This window comes from Diplotaxodon limnothrissa, linkage group LG13 (genome assembly GCF_057381915.1).
Source record: "Diplotaxodon limnothrissa isolate DT_005_m linkage group LG13, D_limnothrissa_male_GT1.1, whole genome shotgun sequence".
NCBI classification, from domain to species: Eukaryota; Metazoa; Chordata; class Actinopteri; order Cichliformes; family Cichlidae; genus Diplotaxodon; species Diplotaxodon limnothrissa.
This window is the reverse complement of record NC_140608.1, coordinates 21,470,160-21,491,031: the sequence shown is the minus strand read 5'-3', so window position 1 is coordinate 21,491,031 and position 20,872 is coordinate 21,470,160. Positions and strand designations below refer to the sequence as shown.

The window sequence follows — 20,872 nt, the reverse complement described above, 5'->3', positions numbered from 1 at the left end:
ATCAGTCTGCACTTTCTTTTAAAGACATAGGGGAATTTGGGACTGGTTGAAGGGAGGTGCGCATTTCTGTGTATGTGTGGGCAGCCTGTATTTGCGCTTCTGTGTGTGCATATGGGAGGTATGTGACCAAGAGCAGAGCGTACGCCTGTACAGCTTCATTCTGCACACTGCTCAATTAGCTCTTGATGTTTTATTTTACAGGTGAGCGCGATCACCTGTAAAGGTACACAGCTGGAACAATAACGCAAAGCCCCATAATCCAGTAGTGAATGGCAATTTTACATAGTGGTCCAGAGGCTTTTTATGGCAGCTGGATTATGTTTGCAGTCACCCACCAGTGCAAGTGATCTGATTTGAATTCACTGGGAGTGAGGGAAACACTGTAAATGGGTAATTACCCAGAAGTAACATAGAGGGGAGAGATGAAGTGAAGTAGTGGGAAAGGATTTAGGCAAAGACCTGCAGATTAAAGATTCCTTGTAACTTAAAATTTGGGAACTTTGCTAAGACTTGGTATCTTTATGTAAACCTGTGAGGGCGGGGCTTCACTTGAAAAATTGTTAATTTGCTAATTTGTTAAAAAAAACACAGATGCTCAAAATTTGATTTGTGGTACTTATTTGGGTTTTTGGGGTACATTTCAAGGTTTTAACATTTTGCATGCATTTAATGAGATGTCTCAAAACCCCTACTGGGGGTCAGAGTATAGTCCTCTCATTGCTGTAGTTTCTTTGTAGCGTCTACTTTTCTCTTAAAAATCATCAGTGATTGATATATTTATCTTGTCAGTATTGACACACAAATTTCACTATTTAAGCAAAGGGCTACGTTTTCTTTTCTACCGTTTCTCAATGGGTTCAAGGAAACTAACCGTGTAAAGCCTGAACTATGAAACTCACTTAAAAAAGAAAACAAAAAGCTGGAGTTTATTGAACCTTCTGACCCCCCCCCCCCCAAAAGAAAGCATATCAACTTGCATATGTGTGTTTTCATTTTGTATCAGTTCTTTCTAAATCCAACGTTTTTGTGAAATTAATTGCTCACAGTTTGTTTAACTTAAACAAACTAAGGGTTTAAGTCAGCAGTCCCCAACCCCCGGGCCATGGACCGTTACCAGTTACCAGACCGTGAGTTGCTTGTACCGGGCTGTGAGATTTGAGGCTCGGGTGTGAAATTTATGGTTTTCAGCGCTTTTATCAGTTTTTATCATTATTTTTCATAGTTTTTATCGTTAACTCATTTTCCCTAGGTCTTTTCCCATGTGTTAGGAATAAATCTTCTTTGTTTTTTGGTGCCGCACTGGTTTTATTTTGTTCTATTTATCCGCGACACCTTAAAGGCTGGTCTGTGAAAATATTGTCAGACATAAACAGGTCCTTGGCGGAAAAAAGTTTGGGGACCGCTGGTTCAAGTTACAAAAAACCAGCTGATGATGTAGATATAGAGGACTTAAAAAACATAATTAATAGGTTAATAGGTCTTATATATTTTTGGTCACCTAACAACAGTCTGGATAACTGTTCTGATCTCATCCACCTGTCACCATTTCTCTGCCTCTGGCACAAAAAGATGACATCCCCACAACATTAAAACATCTTGACAGAGTGCGCAGATAGGTTGGACTAACTGGCAACCGGTAGCTCTGACTGAGGGTGCGCATGCTTGTCTAAAAGTGATGATGCTGAAAGACTGAAAACTTGTCCAATCTATGACTCACTAAGTTTGTTCTAGGATAGCCCCCAGCAATGATGATAAGCAGTTTAGAGAAAGGACGGAGCGATGGATAGGCGTTTCTATCCCTGCCCCCCACATACTCATGTCTGATCGAAGGAATCTTCTACAATTCTAAAAACTCAATTTTTTTACTATTTCATGCTTTTACCCAGGATATTAGTGACCTCGCATCGCAATTTTCATGTTCTGATTCATCACCCTGCATGGCCTGTGTCCACCACTCTTTTACAGTGGAAACATTTTGGTTTTAAAGTAATATTTAAACAATCACAAGTGGAATTCACCGTGCATGTGCAACAGTGCTAGTGTTTAAGGCTGATGACCAAGGGAAGCTGCACTTTACACATGCCATTATCAAACGAACTGCGATGCCAGGGTTGCTGTTGAGGCCATCTCATCTAAACAGCACACGGGATTTGATGCACTCTGTGCTATTCAAAAGATACCCTGCTCTCTCTCTCCCTCCCCCAGTGCCTTTCTTTACTCTCGCCTTGTTTCCCAGTGTGCCCTTGATTTCAAGCTTTTTGTGTGTTTTCACTTCACTCTGAACTCTGTAGCCCTGAATCTCTCCATTCTGTAGTCTGGTCCTATAGGTACGCTGCACTCTATATCAACAACTCTCTCTATCTGTAGCCTCGGGCATGGGGTACCACGAGGGCATAAGGGGGCTCTACTTCCATGAGTCTTAATGTCTCAGGTGTCTCTTTGCACACACCCACTCACACAGACACCAGTAGAAATCTACATGCTTCTTTTTCCAATGCATAATTCACAGACTTCAAGCAACTGCAGACACATCTGACCACATATAAGCAGACTGTCCTTCTCCTGCACTATGAACCCCAGTACCCCTTTCATTTTCATGCATTATTCTAGGATTTTAAAAGGCCAGTGGTTACTCCCCAAAGGAAAGCTTTGATTTTCAGCAGGGACCCAAACAAGCACAATATTTTTTAAAAAGTTTTAAAAAAAAGGGTGTTCTTTGGATTGGATGGGTATTCTTATCAGCTGAGGGACTTTACGAGATATGTAGTTTTCATTTTAACAACTTCAAGGGACATTGCATTTATTGATATGTTTATAAACAGGAGGCAGCAAGGACGGCAAGCAGACGTATCTGGTAGAAATGATAAAAAACTAAGAAAACAAACACAGATAGTTTGCCACCTCTGCCACTCAGGTGGTATACTATGATGGGTTCTCATAGAAATTTGCTGTCATGTCAGTATAGAAAATGCATTGTTAGGCTAGTAGAAGCACATCTACATATAACATAGTCCTCTGTCCTGTAGTGAATTAGACCACTCAGAATAAACAGATTTTTTTTAATGTGAGAAAAAACATTTTTCTGTCCAGTAGACGCATTCCCAATCTGGCAACAGATGCAGCTAACTTATCAGCATAAAGGGAAATGGGCCTATTTTTAATTCACTCAGTTGTCCTACATAACTATCTATGGAGCTGCAGTATATTTCCCGACGTGTCAGTATGTAGCACTCGTGACTAAGAAGAATAAGATAGACGTATGATGATACATCAGCAGTGTGCTGCAAAGTAAACATAGCAGTGGTCCTGCAATCGCACCTTCTGTTTATCTGCCTGAATAGAATAGAATGGAATAGATGCAAATAGATGAAACTAAATGTAAATGTCAGATACGGGAAGACAAACAGATCTGAACAGACTGACAGCCAGTACACAGAAACCACTGCACTACCGGGGTCCGTTTGCAATCACTTCATGTAGCTCTGCAGTAGAGAAGAGTGGGACAGAGAGATAATCGAGCAAAGAAAAGTACTGCATGTAGGAAGAAGATGGGCATAAATGAGACAAAAACACTTTCACAGCCTCTTTATTACAGCAAAACGTAGCTGAGAATTACTAGGTGGGCTTTGTGTATATTACATGATGATAGCTAATTAAAAAGCAAGGCAGAACTAATAACACCAGTACAGAATGGCAACACATATAATCATCTCCCTTTTCTTTTCCTGTCTTTTTTTAAGAGGATCATTAGATGAAAATTGGTACTTCCAAAGCAAATATCTCCACCATTTATTTCCATTGTCTCATTTTCCTCCTCGCTCTATCTTAATCTCAATTATTACAATGTGATGTTGTCAAATTAAATTAACATCTTGTTGATGAGACGTGACACCAGTGATGGAGTGCTCAGCAAGTGGAGTGTCAAGGATTGTCTGTGTCTTTAACTGTCTCAGCCTCCTTTGCTCATTCAGCATTTCATAACACCATTTTATTATTTCATTTGTAGGAAATCTTATATTACCTCATGGTAACTAGAGACTCGGTTTTCCTCCCCACATGTGCTTTATCTATAAGTTAAGTCCTGGCAGGGCACTGGGGGGAAAGGAGTGGGCGAATGCACTGTTCAGTTATACATCAAAGCTCTTATTTTGGGCACATCACACAATATGGAGACGAGAAGGGGGCCGTCGCCAATAGGGGTTTCACAAAAATGAAGTGGAATCTTGGTGACTGTTGCTATTATCAGTGTTCACTGGGGACGGGCAAAACTTGCTTATAACACAAAATATCTAAATGCAATAAGCCAAAGATTTGTATCTGAAAGACTGTCTGAGCTGTCATTCAGCTCATTGACTTTAAACAAAGCAAACAAAAGCAAACTGTTACAGAATAACAAACTCCTCATGACTGTACAGTACATTTTTACATTATCTTTTGTTCATTAAAAGTGAGGAGTGGTCTATTCTTTGGGTACCTAATTATACAATGTCAGTGTGCAGCATTCCTTTCCAACTTCCAGACCTCAGTAATGTGCAATCCTACAACCCGTTGTCCTTTCTTGCTCGTTTAGTTTGACACAAAGGGTTTTTTTGCTGAGCTTTTAACTGTAATCACTGGAAGGAATATAATTTTGAAATGTACAAACACTAAATGATCACAGAAACAACACAGTGCCATACTGAGACAGTGAAGTCTGACAGAAAATAAGAAAACGAATGGTGTGTGAATGGTGTGTTTAAAGATTAAATCAAAAAATCCCCAAAAAGGAAAAGTAACCTGCTAGAAACCAGCACGTGCTTATTTACAATATATAATTAATATCCCTTTTCACAGCTCTACTAGGAGCGTAAATGAAATATGACATTTGCTAGTGGTAAAATTAAAATAAAACCAGTTTATGCCCTCCAGGAACAAAGACACGCAGGGCAAATCTCTTGCAACGATATACAATCTAAAACCTCTGGGGCATATGATCAAGCAATGCTATGATTGGTGATTCAAAAGAATGAACAAAACAAGTAACATTTAGTTACATTAGAAAAATACTATCACTTAATCCTTTCAGCTGCTGGTGGCGGGTTGCTCAATAAGAGGACGTGCCAGACAAGACGATACTAGACATATCTGAGTGACTAGTATGACAACCTGAAAATGAAGCAGATATCTGACAATCATGGGCTGTAAGCTGGAGCTTAAACATCTGTTTGTCACTTTAATTAGTTAAAGAATTGTTTTTGTTACTGCAGTGCATGTCCGCTGCAACACAGCTCGCTTAAACCTGGAATCAAAACTTTAAATACACAGAAGAAATGGCACCAAAAATAAAAAAAATGGCAATCTTGCATGTGGTTAACGCAATGTGCATGATTATAAACACTTAACCCTGTCATAATGCTACATTTATAGTGGAGGACATGAAGGACTATGAAGGAGGAGGAGACTGTAGGTACCATATGTAAGTACAGTATTTCTAAACCTGTTATTCGATTTGCACTGGGTGAGAAGCAGGGATGGGTTGGGTGGACCACTGGCAGACCACCAGACTATCACAGGGGTAACACAGAAAGTCACACCTACAGCTAATTTATAATCACCAACAAACCTAATATGCACATATTTGGACTGCGGGAGGAACCTGGACAAAACCTATGAGGAGTGCATGTCACACACAAAAGTCCCCACCTGCCAGCTGGTTCAGACATCCCTTGTTCTTGTATGTGGTGACTCACACGACTGTTAGAATAACACCAGTCTCTAGGTAAATTTTATTCATTTGTTGTTGTTGTTTTTCAAGGTAGAAAGTCTACAATATTAGAGAAAGAACCCTAAAAAGCAGATGATATCCTATGAGCAAGCAACTGGTGTCAATGGGGAGAAAGAACAGGATGGGACCCCTTGCACAGCTAGATTCGTGGAGGGGCAGCTATTTGTGTATGAGGGTGAGAGAGAAGAGATAAAAGCAGCATAAAGAGACTATAAACAACAAACAGGACAAAACACAAACTATGGGAGAGCGTAGTCAATAGTTTTACTGACATGCAGCGATACAGATAAACAGGGACTGAATGTGACTGAAGGGGAAGGGTTGAGTGAATCATTGGAAGTTCCCCCAGCAGCCATAGCCAATTACAGCATAACTGATGGAGGATTCGGGGTTACCTGATCCTGAAGCAAGTTTTAATCCTAATCTTAAAGGTAGAAAGAGTTTCTGTCTCCTGAACCCCAACTGAGAGCTGGTTCCACAGGAGAGGGCCTCGATAGCTGAAGCCTCCCATTCTACTTTTAGAAACTCTAGAAACCTGAAGTAAACCTGTGGTCTGTGAGTGAACTGCTCTACTGAGAAATGATGGTACTGTTAGGTCTTTGATCCCTTTCTAGTCTAGTCTGTTAATACTCTCACATTATTGTTATCGATCAACTTCTTCTTCTTTCTCCTTTCCTCTATAGTTCCACTATATGCATAATTTTTCTTTAGACCCTCTATCCTTACCATTTCAACAGTGAAAGTGACAACCAAAACAGATTTGCAAAAATTGGAAAGGTTATAAAAGGGAGGGGGGGAAACAAATGTGTAGGCAGGGAGGGGGATTCTGAAACACAAAAGAAGACAGAGAGAAAGAGTCACTGAGGATTTTGCATAATGCTGAATGGAGCCATGGTGAGGATAAAGGCACTAATTGGAGCTAAACAAATATTTTTCAGACATTAATTTCTTCCCTTTTTTAGTAAAACTCTTTTTTTAATAACTATTCTATGATAAGCCCCATTCAGATATAGGATGCATATCATCAGGTTATGACAGTTGTGACAGTTTTTTGTCATTCAGGCATACAGATGAGTGGCAAAAGACGAAAAAATAGAAACTACTGTGGCTGTCATACGCTTTGGGGGAAATTTTGCTGTCAATGTTTTGGCCCCTTACAGTGAAGGTTCTTCTAGGGTGACAGTCTTTTCAAAGAAAATGATGTAAATCATATACTGTGGCACACTGCAGACCCCAGAACCCAAGCTAACTAACACTTGTGAAAGATTTTCTACATATATAAAGACCCATGTATATATGTAGATATTAGGGGTGCAACGATACACAAAATTCACGGTTCGGTTCGATACTTTGGTGTCACGGTTCGATATTTTTTCGATACAAAAAAAATGTTCATGCCTTTTTAATTTGTCATTTATTAAAATTATAAATATATATTTTAACTCAAAAGTACAGTTTTTAAATTTAATGTTGCTGAAACAAAAGTAATTAAAAAAATAAATATATCTCAGGGCTCTCAAAATTTCAAAATCCCTGGTAGCCCTTCGGGCAGGGACTCTTCAGTTTTTGGTAGCCCAAAATAAATGTAAGTAGCCCGAATAAAAAAGAGAGCAATTTTTTGATTGATGTTTTGTTTCCTGCTTTGTTTCCTTTACAATATTATACATTAAAGTATAATATTGTAAAGGAAACAAAACATTAATCAAAGAATTGTTGAAAAACAAATTACAACATTGTATAAAAATTACAGTCATCAACTCAAATACTTGGTTCTAACTGAACAGAAATTTCTATGAACTTGTAAGAACTGTGTAGGACATGAATCAGTCTGTGTCAGATCCTGAATTTGAAATTTCCACTGAAGTCATGGGTAAGAGACAAGTGGAACCAAGATCTAGGCCATTTGCTTTTTGAAGTTTGCAAAGACTGCTAAATTTTGCCAGTGGTAGTTCACTCTTTGCAACATAGTACGCTGTTCTAAACAGATTTTTCAGGTTTATTTTTAGTATGTTATTTGCAATTGGTGTTTGTTCTGGGAAAGATATTGCAGACTGAGCAATAATGCATTTCTTGCATTTCTCATGGGTTCTAATGGGGGCTTTTCTTAAAATGACTGGTCCCAGTAACAAAGGCGCTTGTCGACTCAGAAATCGAGAGAAAACCAACAACACACCCGGCAGAACATTATGTTATTTACACGGATGCACATAAGTGGTCCGCATGTGCGCATTCGCTGTCAAAATAAAAGACGCGCACCAGATAAGAAGTTGCAACGCGCGTTTGCGTCCATATAAAAAGCACTGTTTTTGTCCGCTAGAGTGGGATTTTCACGGCACATTCCGCACCACATCTCTGTGCGTTCATCATTTGTTTGAAGCCAGCTCACCTCCTGCAACCACTTTTCCGAGAATACGTGCTTCTTTTGTGGTTCGGACTCCTTCTGACATTTCTTTGGAGGTAGAGGAACACCAAAGTAATTGCTTAAAGGAGCTTCTTCGACATCTTTAAGAGTTTTAAACAAATGTCTGTCCTCCTCCAGAAAATCTTATGTATGCAAACACGCGTTGCAACTTCATATCTTGTGCGCGTGTGCTGGTATCATCAAAGATGAGCTTGTGGGGCCTTTTCGGGTTTCGGGATGGAGTCAAGCTCAACTCCCAGTCCTACTGCCGGTTTCTGGAAGACACCTTCTTCAAGCAGTGGTACAGGAAGAAGTCTGCATCCTTCAAGAAAAACATGATTTTCATGCAGGACAATGCTCCATCACACGCGTCCAAGTACTCCACAGCGTGGCTGGCAAGAAAGGGTATAAAAGAAGAAAAACTAATGACATGGCCTCCTTGTTCACCTGATCTGAACCCCATTGAGAACCTGTGGTCCATCATCAAATGTGAGATTTACAAGGAGGGAAGACAGTACACCTCTCTGAACAGTGTCTGGGAGGCTGTGGTTGCTGCTGCACGCAATGTTGATGGTGAACAGATCAAAACACTGACAGAATCCATGGATGGCAGGCTTTTGAGTGTCCTTGCAAAGAAAGGTGGCTATATTGTTGGCTGATTTGTTTTTGTTTTGTTTTTGAATGTCAGAAATGTATATTTGTGAATGTGGAGATGTTATATTGGTGTCACTGGTAAAAATAAATAATTGAAATGGGTATATATTTGTTTTTTGTTAAGTTGCCTAATAATTATGCACAGTAATAGTCACCTGCACACACAGATATGCCCCTAAATTAGCTAAAAGTAAAAACAAACTAAAAACTACTTCCAAAAACATTCAGCTTTGATATTAATGAGTTTTTTGGGTTCATTGAGAACATGGTTGTTGTTCAATAATAAAATTATTCCTCAAAAATACAACTTGCCTAATAATTCTGCACTCCCTGTAGTCTGATTTGTCATAACTTTTCCGTTTTGTGGTAAGCTTTTCTTTGGCTGTCACTTCTTCACCCTGACGTCTCTTATTTGGCTCAGCAGAACTAAAATATATATCCTGCTGCTTTTACACACACACACATAACGGTCAGCGATTCTCTGCGCGATCAACCTCTCATATGTTTAAGCTTGCTGCAGGAGATTTCACTTGTCATGTTTGCATAGTAAGCTAACGATTGATAAGACGATGTCAGAGGAATTGGTGCGCAAATTATCATCACTCACCAATCAGTACTGTCGCTCTCTATACACAGTTCGCGCGATTGCAAAGTGAAAGCAAAAAACAAGCGCAAATTCAAACACGATTTCAATATGTCACATATTGACAGTGGCTCACCGATGCCAATGACATAATTACCCAGCTACATTTCCGAAAGAATGCAAAAGCATTGACATATATTTTTCCTTCCTACAATAGCCCGACGGGCAGGGCAGAGATAGATTTTGGTAGCCCGACTGGAAAAATCGCTAGCCCCGGGACGTCGGGCTAGCGATTTTGCAAGCCCTGTGTTACAGGCATGGCCCTTTAAGGATGAAGCCTGATGGGAAATGTATTCGGGATGTGTGTAGCGGGACTGCCTGGTGTGTGTGTGAAGAGAGAAAGCGGAGAAGGGGGAAAAGTAACGGTTAGCTACAGAAGAGACGAAAAGAAAATAAATAAAAGGAATATAATAACTCCCTCGACAGCCAGAGTTGTGTCGGCGATGCTCGCTGTGAGTAAACTGTTTCAGCCCACTGTACGCTGTGTTCGTGCCTTAGAGAAGAAATAAAGTTCGGTGAAGCAGTTTCCTACGCCTCCTTCGATCTTTTTGCTAGCGGAGTTGACCTGTATAGTAAGCTGTTGCCGGCTACGAGTCAGTTACGGAACCTTCAAGTAACTGCCAGAGGTTTCCTTACTACGGTTCGGGGCCGCGGATCTGGCGCGGTAACACCTGTATCTGATTGAGGAGTCACTCATCTTTGGAAAAGAGAGTTTATTACAGAGAAATGGCTCTTTCCAAAATAAAAGTTATACTATACGCTTCTTCTGGGCTATATTCTCAGCAGCATATTGTAGCGGGTCAGGGCTGTTCGGGGTTCTGTTTGTACAGTTATGTTTTGTTTATGTTGCCATAGTGACGGGTGACGCCCTCTCGCTGCGACGGTGTGTCCTTCCGGGGTCAGAGGGCGCCCTGTGTGTTGTTGTTGTTGTTGCTGTGCGGTTGCCGCGCTGAGCAGTTAGCTAGCGGCAGTGTTCTTCTGCAATGTCAATAAACGGCTGTGCTCCCTGGCTAGCTCACGGGAAGCAAGACCAAACAACACCTCCGTCTCCTCGTTGTCTGAGCTCGCCACATTGGTGTCAGAAGTGGGATGATGGTGGCACCCCATGTTCTGACCCGAGTGACTTTTCCCCCGCCGGTCGTGACCGGCCGGTGCCCCAAAAGAAGGCACCTGGACATTTGCAGGACTTTGTGTAGGGCAATGGGGTCGTCGGGGACGACTGACCCCTTAGGTGGGGGGCTATGTAGCGGGTCAGGGCTGTTCGGGGTTCTGTTTGTACAGTTATGTTTTGTTTATGTTGCCATAGTGACGGGTGACGCCTTCTCGCTGCGACGGTGTGTCCTTCCGGGGTCAGAGGGCGCCCTGTGTGTTGTTGTTGCTGTGCGGTTGCCGCGCTGAGCAGTTAGCTAGCGGCAGTGTTCTTCTGCAGATGTCAATAAACGGCTGTGCTCCCTGGCTAGCTCACGGGAAGCAAGACCAAACAATACCTCCGTCTCCTCCTTGTCTGAGCTCGCCACAATATTAAACATATCAGGTCCCCATAAGGAGAATCATGTGCTAACGGCTGTCTAAATGACTCGGGTAAAGTTTTTAGCATGCATGCTTGTTGTTTTTGTCTGCTTCCACTTGTCTTTGCACTAGGATGATGTCGGCGTAAATGTGCAGTCATATTCGTTGTGTTCCCACTAGTGCTGTCAGCGTTAATCTCGTTGAAATGACGTTAACGCCACAACACGGCAAATCTCCGTTAACGAGCTACCCCTGCGTGGGGCTAGACGGCCAACACATTAACGAGCTAACTGCGCTAACACACTAGTTCCCACCCATGTAATTGAGCATTGCGTGGCACATCCAACATACTGTTTTACTTTAGTCCATGACGCGCTTACCTTCAGGGTCATACGTCACATGAAAACCAAAATAATTCCAAACGCCAGATCTGAATGAGGGTGGTGGAGGTTCAATTTGCCATGTTGCAAGGAGAGCTTAACTTCTGTCTCGCTAGCTTGCCCTGCGCTCTTCCTTCTGACCATGCTGTCTGTGTTGAACGCTCAGTGGATCTGCGCTCGACAGTGCAGCCTAGGCGGAGTAGTCGAACGCAGATTCACTGAGCGCTCAACACAGACAGCATCGTCAGAAGGAAAGTTGATAAAATAAATTACAAATTTTGTATTGTTCGATACATATGCGTACCGAACCGAAAGCACTGTATCGAACGGTTCAATATCGATACGAGTATCGTTGCACCCCTAGTAGATATATATATATATATATATATATATATACACACAGAGTTTCAGAGAGGTGTAATGACGCTGTCGTCGTGGCACATGGTGGCCAAACTCTGTAGGTGACTTTCACGGCAATGTGTCTCACAGTTTCATTCAGCCAGTGATGGAGAACGTTTGTCATACACCGTAGATTAGACGGTACAACAAATGATGTGGTTGAATTAAGTAAAAATTTTCTTACTACATGATGGACAAAAATCTATATTTTCCCATATTTCTGCGGCATATCCTATTCACCAAACTTTTAAGTGAGCTGAACAACTCAAAAGTGACAACAAACATCAGCGCTCACTACAAACAAACACGTCCCATTACAGATCAGACTGGTCTAATCTTTTGTGCCGATCCGTTAAATGTGCTGTGTTGAAAGAGATAAGTACTTATGGAAAAGACACCGGGGTGCTCATTCATACATGTAGCCAACACGTACAGATGCTGTCAGATTAAATCGTGTATTTGAAAGGTCTAAAAAACACAAAAGTGCCATGAGAGCTAGCACTCTATCTTCCTCTGTCTCCTATACACACATAAACATTAACACAAGCAGCTACAAAATATGGAGGGACTGACAACATGCGTAGCTGTCTTTTATGTTGGCAAAACTCGTCAGAATTCACAATTCTGCTAACGGAGTGTTAGAGAGAAGGAGAGTGCCAAAGGCAGGGTGGGGGTGGGCACAGAGAGGTGGGAACCACAGACTTGAAAGAAAGGGAGAGAGGGAACGACAGGTTGATTTATTCAAAGAGTGAGGAGTGGGTGAATCAAACTTTAATGGCTTTTGGGAGTGCACACCGTTCTCCCTTTCCCTTCAATCTTGCCCCTTTCCAGGCTTTCCTTGTGCGCTCTCACCTTACTTTCTTTACTCCTCGCTTTTTCTCTCCCCTTGTCTCCCTCTCCCCGAAATACACTTTCCGATGGTCACTCGCAAACATGAGCCCTCCCTTTTTTTGACAGACAAATTCTCCACCCATCTCTGCGTAGCACACAAATCAAGGTGCTCTTCATGCTCAGCGGGATAAAGTAAATGACAGAAAGATAAAGAGAGGAAGAGAAGGTGATTTACCTTCACGAATGGCAGAGTATGTGATGCCCTGGCAGTATGTGTTGTGTTAACCCTTGGACTGGAAAGGATGCGGGAAAAAATTGGTGTACAGGCTCGACAATCTCTCTGACAACTCCCTTAAGTAGCTATTTTGTCCAGAAAGGCTCACTGAAGTCTAAAAATTAATCAGTCAAAAAAGAAAAGAACCTATTCCATTCAGAATGAGCAATGCAGACATGAAGTTCAGCTTACCTATTGCAACACTTCAGAAAAGTAGGCATGATGTAAACTGTTAGCTGACAACAGAGGACAAAACATAGATCTCAATTTTCCACTCCCCACACCCAGTCCTCAGTGTTGGGTGTAAGGCGTATTAATGTGCCACGTGCTAATTTTTGTCATTACATTACAGATACAATTATGTTGTTACTTGCAAAGTAACAAAGATTCTGCCCCTATCTGCACATTGGGCAAATTAAAAAACACGTTTTTTTTCTTCTGCGCGGTTGTGCTACAGTCAACTGATGTCAGATGTGTGTGAGGGCAGGAAAATAAATGGTGGAGCAGTCTACTGCAGAGATATGGACTTACTTTAAGGACAAGAGAGTGATGGTAAAGCGCAAACTGTGTTCAAGATGGAGACGACTGCATTATACTGCTGACAGAACTCAAGTCCGCTGAAAGCATTTGCACAGACAGCGAGCTAACGCAAAGCTAGCCAAGAACCCAGAGTGATAAAGATGAGTGCATTCCCACCCCGGCCCAGCAGCCAGAGCCTGAACTTCAACAGGTAAAAAACAGCAGTGACGAGCAGTCCTGTTTATGTTTCTGAAATAGAACCACTGTGTCAACTGAAGTGTCTTTAGGCTGGTTTTGATCGTTGCGTTGTCGGTTTATTGTCGGTTTTGTGTTCATAGGTCCTATGTGTGTCCTCATTACGATAGGGTCTGGGACAGTCTGTTTGTATAACATCATTATGAGCCAATGTGTTTCAGGTCATTTTATAGATTAACAAGAGAGTAACGTAATGAGCAGTGTAATGAATGACTTTCTCTGGTGAGTAATTAGGTAATGTACTGCACTACTTTTAAGAAAAGTAACAATTACCCCAACACTGCCAGTCATATTATTCATCGCCTTTCTGCTTAATTAGTTACGAGATTTTCAAGCGGACTTTATACTATTTGCGCCAAAGGCTTTACGTGGTTAGAAATCATTTTTGGTTTTTCTCTACATTTCGAACAGCATCCCATTTCTTCTCCAAAAATGGGGACGTACAACGTTTCCCTAGGATTAGATTCTGTGCACCAAAACTGTAGAAAGTGGAAAGTTATAAATGGTGCCTTAGGTGAGTAAAATATTGACTGCTTCCCATTTAACCTTCTCACTTTATCCATTTTTTTCCTCTTTCTTCATAAATCCCTCCATCCCTCCCTATGGGGCTCAGGGTCTTAGTGTCAAGCAGAATTCTCTTCGAGGCCTGCGCCTGTCAACCAGCCACCACTCAGCTCTGTAACCACTAGATTCAATTTCACCATAGGAGAGACCAGGAGAGATGATACTAATATAATTATGGGCCAAATCCGACTTTTAGGAGGTAAAAAGAGAGAGAGGGGGAGAAAATGAAAGAGAAAGGGAGTGAGTTTGCGAGTTTCATATCGAAAGCAGGTGTGTGTTTCTGTGCAGTGTGTTTGTGTTTGCGTGCAGTGCATATGTGGGATATGTAAACACTCAGTAACACATATTTCATGAGGATAATTTCAAAAGAAATGTATTTCACAACAAGCAAGACTTTTGTTTTCAAGTTCTCAGACAACCTTGCAAATGTAAAGATATAAGGCATCCATATACTGTATTTGCTTTTTAGGCTAAGATATTTTTTTCTTACCTGGTAAACAAATTACCTTCAGATGCTGCAACCCGCTAAGATACAGGGCAGAAGGTGATAAAATAGTAGAGATTGAATTTCAGCTTTCAGAAGTGAACAAAGGCAAAGAAGAAAGGAATATAACAGATTTGTCTATGTTCTACCTGACAGTGACAGAGGGCACATCAAATAGCAGGTGCCTCTGCTTTGCTGCCAAAGCCTACATCAAGCACTAAACAGCTCATTCGCAGGCATAATAGGAGCTCTCAAACACCCTCTGCCAATATTATCTAAAATATGAGTGCATTTGCCTCTGTGTTTGTGTGTTTAGCATGTGAAATGTCTTCATGCTATCCATCTCAAACCTGTGGGAGAAAGTAGTAGCCAACAACGGAAAGCTAAAACAATGAAGATTTGAATTCCACACGTTTATAAAACAAACGCATAAACAGGTAAAACCCTCTAATTAATCAAAAATATGAGAAAGCAGATAGATATTTGTCTAGCTAGAGTTTCTAAGAATGAGTCCTAATAGTATATTTCTATAAAAAAGAAAAGAAACAAAAACAGGCACAGCAACTCGCCAGAATGGAGGGCTTTTCTTTCTTTAGATGTCTGACTTTCACCTGAAGGGTTTCCACCTTGGGTTGTTCTGCTTTATATCATCAGCCATAGTTCATCAGAGATTACCGTAGGTTAGAGAGGGACACTGAGATATGGCTGATAGAAAATAGAGGCTGAGGAGGGATTTGCTCACCTGCCTGACATACCTGAGAGACAGTAAACAGATAAAGTTTGGGTATATATCACTAGGAGCCTCTTGCCTGTCTGCTTGTTTGCCAATACGTTTAATCCATCTATGCACCGCATTACAGCGCTGGTCAGAAGTCGGCTATACAATCTCATGTTCATCATTACTGCGTTATCCAAGACAGGATTCCACTGCATTGCATATTTACTGTAGGGAGGGGTGAATGAGAGTATTGACTAGAGGACGAAAAAGATATGCTATCTGAATTCTGCAATATTGTGAGTGGAGGGCTCAACCAAAATAAAGAAAAGCACATTTTACTATAGTGATGCTTTGCAGGGGTCATTGGAAACTGAGTAGAGATAATGGCTATAAACTCTGAATAAATGTATCTGTGTGAAGTGTATATATATATATATATATATATATATATATATATATATATATATATATATATATATTAGGGGTGCAACGATACACAAAATTCACGGTTCGGTTCGGTTCGATACTTTGGTGTCACGGTTCGATATTTTTTCGATACAAAAAAATGTTCATGCCTTTTTAATTTGTCATTTATTAAAATTATAAATATATATTTTAACTCAAAAGTACAGTTTTTAAATTTAACCCTAACCCTTGTGCGTGTTTTTTATTTTGACAGCGAATGCGCACCTGCGGACCACTTATGTGCAGCCCTGGTTATTTAGCTCGTCATATCGCAGCCACAGAAATTCTTTTGTCCATGAAACCATAAAGCTGCACTTTCTTTTTGCCTTATAGTCTGATTTGTCATAACTTCTCCGTTTTGTGGTAAGCTTTTCTTTGGCTGTCACTTCTTCACCCTGACCTGTCTTATTTGGCTCAGCAGAACTAAAATATATATGCTGCTGGTTTTACACACGGACTCACATAAGCTCAGCGATTCTCTGCGCGATCAACCTCTCACATGTTTAAGCTGAGGGAGATTTCACTTGTCATGTTTGCATAGTAAGCTAACGATTAATAAGACGATGTCAGAGGAATTGGTGCACAAATTATCATCACTCACAGATCAGTACTGTCGCTCTCTATACACAGTTCGCGCGATTGCAAAGTGAAAGCAAAAAACAAGCGCAAATTCAAACGCGATTTCAATATGTCACATATTGACAGTGGCTCACCGATGCCAATGACATAATTACCCAGCTACATTTCCGAAAGAATGCAAAAGCATTGACATATATTTTTCCTTCCTACAATAGCCCGACGGGCAGGGAAGAGATAGATTTTGGTAGCCCGACTGAAAAAAATCGCTAGCCCCAGGACGTCGGGCTAGCGATATTGCAAGCCCTGTATCTGATTGAGGAATCACTCATCTTTGGAAAAGAGAGTTTATTACAGAGAAATGTCTCTTTCCAAAATAAAAGCTATACTATCCGCTTCTTCTGGGCTATATTCTCAGCAGCATAAGGAGAATCATGTGCTAACAGCTGTCTAAATGACTCGGCTAAAGTTAGTAGCATGCTTGCTTTTTTTTGTCTGCTTCCACTTGTCTTTGCACTAGGATGATGTCGGCGTAAATGTGCAGTCATATTCGTTGTGTTCCCACTAGTGCTTTCAGGTTAATCTCGTTGAAATGACCTTAACGCCACAACATGGCAAATCTCAGTTAACGAGCTACCGCCGATCGCTCCGTGCATGGGGCTAGACGGCCAACACGTTAACGAGCTAACTGCGCTAACACACTAGTTCCCACCCATGTAATTGAGCATTGCATGGCACATCCAACATACTGTTTTACTTTAGTCCATGACTCGCTTACCTTCAGGGTCATACGTCACATGAAAACCAAAATAATTCCAAACGCCAGATCTAAATGAGGGTGGGGGAGGTCCATGTTGCAAGGAGAGCTTAACTTCTGTCTTGCTAGCTTGCCCTGCGCTCTTCCTTCTGACTATGCTGTCTGTGTGGAGCGCTCAGTAGATCTGTGCTCGACAGTGCAGCCTAGGCGGAGTAGTCGAACGCAGATTCACTGAGCGCTCAACACAGACAGCATCGTCAGAAGGAAAGTTGATAAAATAAATTACAAATGTTGTATTGTTCGATACATATGCGTACCGAACCTAAAGCACTGTATCGAACGGTTCAATATCGATACGAATATCGTTGCACCCCTAATATATATATATATATATATATGTGTGTGTGTGTGTGTGTGTGTGTGTGTGTGTGTGTGTGTGTGTGTGTGCGTGTGTGTGCGTAAGCGAGAATGACAAAAAAATGCTGGAGAGAACGAGGATTAGATGAGAATAAATGACTAAAAAAATAAAAAAGAAGGAAACTGTGTTCAAGAACAAGGATTGTCTGAACAGCAGGAGGTGGCACACACTGGGCGCACTTAACAGAAGCTGTTTCTGGTGGCGTTTGATATTATTTCAGTGGCACTGACCGGCTCCCGGTGGGTGAGTGTAAGGGTCAGGCAGCTGAGCTGAGGAGTGTGTGAGGTATTGGGAAGGTTGGTCTTTAAATAACGGATGGGCTCCAAATTGCTCAGATCTCGGTGCTGCACAGACGCACACTCAGCAAAAGCTTTTGAGCTTGTCAACAGAGGGCTCCCTTTATAGAGGACTATTTGTTGAGTTTAGGGAATGTGAAAAAATGCTTCTCAGTGTGTTGTACGTTCACTCTGCCTTCTCATCCTGTCACGGACCCGGTTCCGGGGACTCGGGGTTCGTGAACAGTGTGGACCTTTATTGTTATTAGTGTATTGGATGTATGTTTGCTGCACTGTGTTCTTGTGTTCAATGCTGGTGTGTGTATGTGTGTGAGGCTGGAGGATGAAGGACAGCCACCTGCAGGCCTGATGGGTGTGGCCCTGCCAGCTGCTGGTCACGCCTAGCTTACCACACACCTGCTTCTGATCAGGATCGTCGGGGGAGCTACTTAACAGAGCGATGGAGCTTCCTCCGGCGCAGGATCGTTGAGTTAGACTCCATGTCAGTGTTTGTAGTGCTGGTCAGTGTATGCCTGCTGGAGTTGGTGCCATAACGGCTGTGTCTGTGTTTTTTCCTCAGGAGAGTGGAACACAGGACTGCAAGACACACGGGGTGTGTGAAGGCACAGGGGCAGAGAGCACGGGATACCAGCACTTGGGAGAAGACACGTCACGGGAGTCGAGGGAGCACTTTTGGAGATTCAATGTGTGGTGTACATTTACCTCACTGTAAATAAACCCACTGTTCATTTCATTAAGTCCAGCGTTTGGGTCCTTTCTCCAACATCCCCCACGGTCTGCCCCCCAGACCGTGACACATCCAGTAATGGATTTGTGTTGTAGCCCATCTGCTGTTCCATCAAAACATTATTTTAGGTAATAGTTGTCGCTCTTTGTATCCGGTCTCTGCTGCTGGCTGCCTAACTGTGTGGATGCTGTAAATCTGGCGAGCTCATTAGCACTGACAGAGGGAATGCTAGCAGCCCACCTGCTCCCCTTCACCCTCTTTATGGCTCTACAAATTAAAATGACATTTACACACACTCTCTGCTATTCTGCCTCCTGCACTGCTCACCTTGCCACTCACATTGCTTCATCTGGACAGTGCCGTCAAGCCTCACTTCATAACACCTCCTGTCCTATTTCTTCGAAAAACCCACGAGAATCTTTGTGTTGTTTCTGGTCTTTTCTTTCCGTCCTGCGTTCTCTGTCACTTGCGGTAAATCTCATTGTTTGAATCCTTTGTTTGTCGCCTCTGCTTTGTTACTTCTGCCACTCTTTCATCCTCCACACTCATCGCCGTTTCCCATCTTCTCCTTTGATGCGCTGATGGCACTTTAACCCGCAGTCATTGTGGCATGTCCAGTGAGTGACAGCATGATGAAGTGATGTTGCAGCATGTTTGCTTTGCCCGCTAAAGGTCGCTTAGGGTCACGGAAGTAATGAGGCCATAAAAATGCAGGTAACTAAAGTTGCTGAGAAATAATATAAGGTGGCGAAAAGGGTAGAGGAAGGAGAAACAGGGCAAAATGAGGAAGAGGCTGACTTGAAATGAAGGAAAACAGTTGCCAAAACTGGCAAAGGATTTAAGTGGAAAAGAGAGCGGCTTAATAAAGAGCTCTGTGCGTACAGATTGGACTGTGTGCTGCATTGTGATTGCAACGCAGTCGTGAAAATATGAATGAAATTGCAGTGTCTCATTTTGTCGAGCAAAGTACGCAGTTTAGTTCACTGAGATGTGTGATAAAACATATTTCACTTGCATTAGTCTAACATTGTGTTTGCACACACACACATGGTTTGCATGTTTTCTTTTCAGCGATGGCTCACTTTACAGGCTTACACTATTTCCAATGTAAAGAAATGCTGGGGAAAACTCGGATGTATGTACTGCCTGGGACTACACTGGAGTCTGATTTATTTCCACTCTCTATAGCCTCAAACAAATAAGCTTAAATTTTTTAATCAATAGGATGCCAGGATTGACAGCAGTAGTAATTCAGTAAGTGATGCAAGGGAACTAACAGTATGTGAGTGACTGAGGGTCAAACGCAGCCCTGTTTAATGGCTTTCTCAAGGCTAAACTGAATCCTGTTGTTTGCAGAGCTTGAAACGTCTGCATGTGGACTATAAGTGAGTCCCACACAACTTAGCGGCGGTTCAATGCAATGGCCTGAGAGAATCTTCCCTGGTGGGTGATCTAAACAGCCTCGTCTAAACAGTCCTTATTTCTCCCATTTATTTGCCTGACTTTATGGATTGGGAGAGAAAAAGCCAGTGGCTTTGAAGATTTGGTGAAGACTCACAAAGGGGTATGTGCTCAATATAAACACAACAAGACTTGTGGATGTGTGTGTGTGTGTGTGTGTGTGTGTGTGTGGATTTCAGTCCCTGTTTGAAGTATTACTTCATATCAAGGATTAGATGAGGGAGAGGGCATAGACGAGACACAAAGATGGAAAGAAGTGAGAGCTGAGAAGGAAGGTAGCCGATTCAGTGGGAGGACAGAAAAAGGAGAGAATAGAGATTGAGGTTTGCACTGGAGTTTTCTTTTCCCTGCAAAGGAGGCTGTACACATTCTCTAAACATTAGCTGGAAGACAACTCCTGAAATCGTGGGAAGATCACAGGTGCAGCAAAACACTGCTATTTCCAGCATGGCAAAGACAAAAATGCACTATGAATAGGAGATGATCACCATAAATCAGACGTAGCCACCGTGCAGATACAGCTGTTGCAATAGGCATGACGGTGAGGTGAATTTTATTTATGTTTTCTTAGTGTTTCTGAAAATTCATTGCAGCTCTTTGTTTTCCAAAGTTTTCATCAGTTTGAAGTACAGATTCCAGAGGAAAATGTTCTTCTACTGGAAATAAAAGTTTTTTGTTTACTTTGACATTGTTTTGATGTTCAAAAAACCAGCAAATTATACAGAAATTGTCTTGCATATGATGACTTTTCTTTTTCATGTATACCAGAGTAATGAA

General features: G+C 41.8%; 1 protein-coding gene across 1 annotated transcript in view; it reads right to left on the bottom strand.

Annotated features, from left to right (window-relative positions):
• The window catches only part of cdh23 (cadherin-related 23), a 184,809-nt gene that overhangs the window by 130,501 nt on the left and 33,436 nt on the right, over positions 1–20,872 (bottom strand). The window lies entirely within an intron of this gene.